The sequence below is a fragment of the Osmerus eperlanus genome, unplaced genomic scaffold (genome assembly GCF_963692335.1).
Source record: "Osmerus eperlanus unplaced genomic scaffold, fOsmEpe2.1 SCAFFOLD_441, whole genome shotgun sequence".
NCBI lineage: Eukaryota > Metazoa > Chordata > Actinopteri > Osmeriformes > Osmeridae > Osmerus > Osmerus eperlanus.
The window spans coordinates 13,900-21,600 of NW_026911161.1; the positions used below are offsets into that span (position 1 = coordinate 13,900).

Sequence of the window (7,701 nt, forward strand, 5' to 3'; positions counted from 1 at the left end):
ATCCAAGCCTGGTTACCGACCAAAGATTATTGATTTCTGTTTTGTTGACCATTGCCTGCCTGTACCATGTCTTTGCCTGCTGTCTTTGCACTTTTGCCCCGCGGAGCAGGCTTCGGCCTTGACTCTTGCGCCGTCATCGACCCTGAGCCTGCCTACCGTCCGCCTGTACTTCTGCCCACTGACAGCTTTCCTGGCTACCGGACTTCTTGCATGTGTACCGATTACGAGACTGCCTTCTCCCTCGGTACTGCGCTTTGGTTTTTTGCCTGGATATTACGTGTACGAACATTGCTTGTTTTTTGACTACGCTCTCTGGATTTCCCCGAATAAAGCCCTGACGGGACTTAACTACATCATTGTTTCTGAGTCGTGCATTTTGGGTCCAAACCCCCCATGCACCCGTCTCATTATGTTAACGCAACAGTGAACAGGGGTGGGATCAGCTCCGATGCTGGTAAACTGACTTTCCTTTCAAGTCTGAGTCGCTGACTTGAGTCCCCACCTCTATGGCAAACACACAAAGCAAACTGATTGCATAGCATAGCATTGTATAGGACTATACTGTTAAATTGAAGATTCATTTCCAGATGTCATTCAGTGTCACTAGTCTCATATAGTATGTTAGCACATGCTCTTATCTAAAGTGACTTACAGTATAGGACAAACAGAAGTACATTTACATGTTTAAAATGAGAGAGTGCCAGACCTGTCTAATAACATTCCCAGACTAGCAAGTAAAGATGCAACATCACTAACAAGTTAACTATGCTAAACAGGAATCAAAGTACAAAACATACAGACAAAAAACAGAACAAGCCCAAATAAGATAAATATAAATCCATAATCAATATAACCTAAAACCATGAAATATAACCAAAATTACTAGGTGCTATATGAGAGGTGGTTCTTCAGTCCTTGACAGACAATAGTTATGCTGTTTGACCTCTTTGGGAAGTTTGTTCTACCAGTGGAACCATGACACAGAAAAATGTCCAGTGTTATTTCAACTCTAAAAGAGTACATGAGTCCAACTGGGGCCATGAGAAATCAGTAAATTCTGATTTAACACTTACCTGTCTGTACATAGTAAAATGTTATTATGACAGAGAGCATGCATGGAGACAGCTGGTCGCTTCAAGACTGAACAGAAAGATTCGATTGGGGTGTAAGATTTGAAGATTGACAGAGTGCTGGAGCTGTTGCATTCACTGCCCTGTAAGCGAGCGCCATGGTTTGAAAGTGGATGCTCGCTGCAGCAGGTCACCAGTGAAGTGAGATGAGGGGGATGTGACAGTGATTGTTTTTGTTTTTATGGAGAAAAATGCTCTATTGACTGTTGCTTTGAGCCAATTGTCTTTCTGTGTCTGACCCTGGTGTTGTTATTTATCATAATATTTACAGGGGGGATGTGACATGACAGCGATCAAGTTTTTGTTTTTATGGAGAAAAATGCAGGGGGAAAAAATACACAGCGTTCTATGAACAGCAGGCGATGACCCAGACATTAACAATAACTCTATTAACTGTTGCTTTGAGCCAATCGTGTCTGACACTTGTGTTGTTATTTATCATAATATTTACACAGGCATTGGTAGCATTGCAAGAGAAAGCTTTATTTGAATGAAAGGTCCAAAACAAGCTGTCATGGTCTAGCTAGCTTGCTCAACAAGAGTACATTAAAACAAAAACATGTAGGAAATAATTATTTTGTAGCTTATTTCGTCACACTAATCCTGCTACTTCATCCACTTCTGTGAAAAATGTCATAATAGGGCAGCCTGTAGGCTTGTGTCTCCGGAACATAACTTGGATCTGGAAGGTTGGTGGTTAAAGCCCAGATGTAGCCAGAATAATATATATGTCCAGCTAATGGCCACCAGCAAGGCAACACCAAAACAAACAGCCTTATAGTGCCTCCTAAACATAATCGGTGAGTCTAAAGAATCTGTGGCACTGTCACACTGTCACTGGCCACAGTCCCCCCACCCCCGCAGAGCCTCAGTCACTGTCAGTCTCCCCCAGCAGACAGGTACGGACAATGGCCTCTGTCACCATGTAGGGGTCGCAGTTGGCAGCTGGGCGGCGGTCCTCAAAATAACCCTGGCCATCCTTGCCCACGCGACGTGGGATACGGATGCAGGCAGCCCGGTCGGCGGTGCCTGCGGAGAATTGGTCGATGCTGGGGGTCTCGTGGACGCCTGTCAGCCTGCGCTTGTTGTCCTCGCCGTCGTGCATGTCATAGCAGTGGATGTGGTGGGCGTGGCGCTTTTTCAGCTTCTCAATGGCGTCTTCTATGTGTCTGATGGCAGGAGGAGGAGCAGAGGGCAATCAAGCAATGAATTTATTGTCACACTTAAGTTAACATATGTCAAGTAAAAATACATCACTGTAAAGAGTTATTTCATTTGCTGTGTGTATATTTATCGTGTACCCCCCCCCCCCCCAACCTCACACCCAACATTCCACATGCTGAAAGGAACAAAGACCTTTTGATTTGAAGTGAGGATCTAACTGACGTCATTGATTGAAAATGTCAAAGTTGATCTGCAGATAATGGTTGTTGAATCCTGACAGTTGAAATCTGCATTTTTAGAAGTTAGCTTAGAGCGGAAACCAACACGGTGCAATTTGGCTTTGTTACATGGAACACATGTTTCTTTAAGGTACAAGTTGCAACTGACAGTATTGAGCAATTATTTGTCTGCAAGTATCACCTGTGATTTTAGAAGCAGAAGGAAACTCCTACAGAAGGTATACAATAACTGAGCTTGAGTACCTCTTAGAATGTTCATGTTCATGTCTACTTTGAAAGAGACTAAAATAACGAATGGATCATAATGGAACTTTAATAAGTAGATTGCCAGTTCAGCTAAGTCAGTTCTGCTTCTCCCTGTTTCCAGCTTCCAGTGTGCCGCAATGAGGGCAAGGTTCGCCCCCCATTAAGCACATAAAATGCGGACCTTCCATGACCTAGATGGCTAATTCACACCGACACTTACAGGGAGTCAAGATAGAGGAGTTTGGGGGGTTGGTGCTGCTGATTCTTGGATTCTGCCTTACAGCTGCTCTGCCAATTTTCACATTTTTCCATCAATGATTTCAGGAAGATGCATCTGCCTTCTGGTCTTTGGAACTTTCATTTCAGTTTCTTGGGATTGTTTTGGGAGACACGCTGGGGTTTGGCACTTTCTTTCATTGTTTTCATTTGTCTTTGTCTGTTACTTCTTTGTTTAAGGTAGTTTAACCCGTCTATAGATTTGACATGGATCTGTGTTGTTTTAGTACATTTAAAATTTTTAATCAGCTTGTGAGTTGTACATTTTGATGAAGGTTGATCTGCCTATCAAAGAAAAAATTTGGGTGGTAAAATAGCTGGATTTGGAAATTGACCATATTTCACTGTCACTTCCCCGACAGGCTACAGCAGCAGAAGACCAATACCTCTGAAGAATAAGTCTAGTGAATACCCAATAATGTGCTCACTGAGTGTATATACAATCACTGAGCACTTTATTAGGAACATATACTTCCCTACATAGTCATGCAATTATCTAATCAGCCAATTGTCTAGCAGCTGTGCAGTGCATAAAATCATTTAGATATGGGTGAGGAGTTCAGTTAATGTTCACATGAACTATCAGAATGGGGAATACATGTGATCGAAGTGAATTTGACTGTGGAATGATTGTTGGTGCCAGACAGGGTGGTTTGAGTATCTCAGAAACTGCTGATCTCCTGGTAATTTCATGCAGAACAGTCTCTAGAGCTTGCAAAAATGGTGCGACAAATAAAATAAAAAACAATTAACAGTAGTTCTGCGGGAAAGAAATTACTTGTTAATGAGGTCTGAGGATAATGGCCAGACTGCTCAAAGCTGACAGGAAGGTGACAGTGAAGCAAATAACCACACACTTCAACAATGGTATGCAGAAGAGCATCTCCGAATATACAATGCGTCAAACCTCTAAGTGGACAGGCTACCACAGCAGAAGACCAATAAGTCTAAAAAATTAAGTGTGTCACCATGTGTATATAAATGTGTGTAGTGCCTATTCTCCATGCGTAATACAGTTCTGTGCGTGTTTGTGTATTTCTCTATGTGTGGTATAGTTTGTGTGTGTGTGTACATTTCTCCACACGTAGCAGAGTTGGACACTCACTTCATCCCTCCCTCTTCTCTCATGGCCTCTGTACTGAAGTTGGTAAGGCAACCAGACCCACTCCAGTCTCCCTGGGGTCCAGATTTGCGATCACCCCGAAGTCTTCACACACGCGGTGCAGCAGGAAGCGAGCCATCCACAAGTGGTCCGGCATCTCTATACCTTCACACGTACCCACCTGGAACTCCCACTGCCAGTGACAGGGAGAGGAAGAAGACATGAAATAAAAGAGGGAGCAAAAGAAAAAGTGAGTGGGAGGTATAGAGATTGATATCAATACAGGATATTGAGATGTCATCTGCCAGATTGTAACAGATTTGCTACCAATAATGCCACATAACAGTGGCACTTGACTATGAGACTGATGACTGTAACTAAGCTGCACTGAATGAGTGTCAATATGTAACTAAGGCGTACTTGTACAATACAATTTGATCAAAGTGAATCATGTGATGGCAAATTGGCAATTATACAATATGATCGCAGGATTTAAGACGTATTAGTCTCCACCATTCACCAGAACAGTTCCCCATTTTACAGTTTTATAGCTTAACTAATATCTTTGCCAGGAGTGCCAAGATTTGGGAAGACCTCTTAAAACAAAACAATTTGTGATCTACTTGTGGTTAATGCTGTACGCACTAATTCACTTGCATTCTCGTAAAAACCTGCGTTTTTAACACTAGTGGTACACCTCAGATACATCAGCAGTTGAAACACTTGTTGATGCCCAGGGTTGGAAAGAGGGTTGGAATCGATCGAGTTGTCTGCTCTGCATACCTGAGAGGGCATAGATTCTGCGTTGGTACCGAAGATCTTACTCCAGCGTATACGCAGGCCTTGTAGTGACTGTCCACGATGTCTCGGCCAAACGACCTGCCCGCGCCCACTCCGCAGAAGTATGGGCCTAGGAGAGCCAACAAGTGAGTCCTACAACTATAATGCTCCTTAATTCATTTATTCTGTTTAATTTCAGTTAATTTTGTGAACTCCATCCATCCATCCATCCATTATCTGAACCCGCTTATCCTGATCAGGGTCGCAGGGGGGCTGGAGCCTATCTCAGCATACATTGGGCGAAAGGCAGGAATACACCCTGGACAGGTCGCCAGTCTATCGCAGGGCACACACACCATTCACTCACACACTCATACCTACGGGCAATTTAGAGTCTCCAATCAGCCTAACGTGCATGTCTTTGGACTGTGGGAGGAAACCGGAGTACCCGGAGGAAACCCACGCAGACACGGGGAGAACATGCAAACTCCACACAGAGAGGCCCCGGCCGACGGGGATTCGAACCCAGGACCTTCTTGCTGTGAGGCGGCGGTGCTACCCACTGCACCATCCGTGCCGCCATTTTGTGAACTCACTGAAACAAAAAAGGAATTTACCCCAAACTGACCATGATTTTATGGTAGCAGTGTAAAAAAACAAAACAAAGTGAGTCTACAGCTGTCATACTCTTCATATACCTATCTGATTGCCTGTCTGTATTAGGAATCGCTGCAGTCTGGTTCTACTGGTTAAGTATATTGGCACAATTGGCTTGCGTTATCTGATCAGCCCAGGGCTTAAAACTTAGCTTCCTTTTGCAGTAGGTGGCTGAGACTCAACACCCAATGCTCGAAAAATGCATTCTCCTTTCCTCCACTTGTCTCCTAATCAACCAAATCAGCGGAGGAAACGAGTGAAGGAAAAGAGGATTTATAATTTTGACACACCTTTTTACCAGATCCCATGAAGGTGAAAGGGAAGGATTTGCATTTATTTGTTTGTTTAATGAGCAAGCTCTCTCCCTCTCGGCAAATAAAACACACCTGAAAACAGGACTTACTGCATATCCTTGTGTCTAGCTAGTCTCGTCGGCACATGACACTGTCATTTTATGTTCCACCATTAGGTCATTAGTGGTTAAACATAAAGCTTCTTCATATAATAATAATGATAATAATAATAATAATTAGTATCGCTATTATTATTATTATTATATTATTATTATTATTCAAATTCATATAATAATAACATTAAATGAACTGTGATGATTTCAGGACTACTCAAAAAATAACAACTACAACTAAAGCGGGCGATGTGCATATACACATGATCACGTGAGCATAAGAACCCATTATCCTCAATGCTGCTGGACTCACTATCCAGTGTTCGAGTCTTGCAGCGCAGACCTTCTCCGGTGCCATCAATCCAGACATAGGTCACCAGACACAGGCCACACTGGGGCAGGGAGAGGTAGTGCTGCAGCTGAACCTTGTTCAGCTGAGAGCTGGGTGACACTGAGGACATGACTGAGGGAGAGGAGACCAGTCAGAATGTATCTGTCCAAACTGTATCAGTGGGACACAGCAGTACACAGACTACACTGCATCTACACTGCATGAATCATGCAGTATTCAACAAATAGTAGAGTATTCACTGATTGATAATTTGCAGCAGTTCTGTGGGCAAAAATGCCTTGTTAATGAGAGAGGTCAGTGGAGAAGGGCCAGACTGGTCAAAGCTGACAGGAAGGCAACAATAACGCAAATATCCACACATTAGAACAGTGGTAGACAGAAGAGTATCTCTGAACATGAAACGTGTCAAACCTAGTAAATGGATAGGCTACAGCAGCAGAAGACAAAGTCAAATAGTCTAAAGTAGTCTAAAGTCTAAAATAAGTCTAATAAATAACCTAATAAAGTGCTCACAGTGTATATAAACAAATTACTGTAAGTGGGTTCTGTCAAGAAAGATGACCACTGGAATTAACGAGAACAAGGGAAATAGCCTACCACGTAGTCGACACCTGGGTAGACTGCAGTTCATTTGTTTTGGCAAAACAAAAAAATCAGGCAGTTGCTTAATCTTGGCTCAGTATAATGCAGCTGCTTAATTTGATGCAACACCTAGTTTGACAGATTTATGAGCCAGGTGAGTTGTGCTTCAAAGGATTTAATTTGCATACATGACATACCACTATACAATGTGCCAAGTACAAGCAATTTAAGAAAACAGGTTTTTGTATGGATGGCTTTTGCATGAGGCCCAATATCTTTACACATGCACTCACTGAGCACTTTATTAATACGGGGGCCTCGCTTGGCTCTCAAAACAGCCTCAATTCTTCGTGCCATGGATTCCACAAACATTCCTTTGAGATTCGGTTCCACGTTGACATAAATGGTAAATGGTTGGCATTTATATAGCGCCTTTATCCAAAGCACTGTACAACTGATGCTTCTCATTCACCCATTCATACACAAACTCACACACCAATGGCGATTGGCTGCCATGCAAGGCACCAACCAGCTTGTCAGGAGCATTTGGGGGTTAGGTGTCTTGCTCAGGGACACTTCGACACAGCCCGGGCGGGGGATCGAACCGGCAACCCTCCAACTGCCAGACAACTGCTCTTACTGCCTGAGCCATGTGACCCCTGTCACATGATTGCATCATGCAATTTCTGCAGATTTGTAAGCTGCACATTCATGATGCAAATCCTATTCTACCACATCAGAACAGCCAATAATCTTGGGGTGACTCT

At 43.2% G+C, this 7,701-nt stretch overlaps 1 pseudogene; it reads right to left on the reverse strand.

The window, feature by feature from the left end:
* Positions 1 to 1,998: 1,998 nt before the first annotated feature.
* Positions 1,999 to 6,461, reverse strand: LOC134015728 (glutamine synthetase-like; annotated as a pseudogene).
* Positions 6,462 to 7,701: the final 1,240 nt, after the last annotated feature.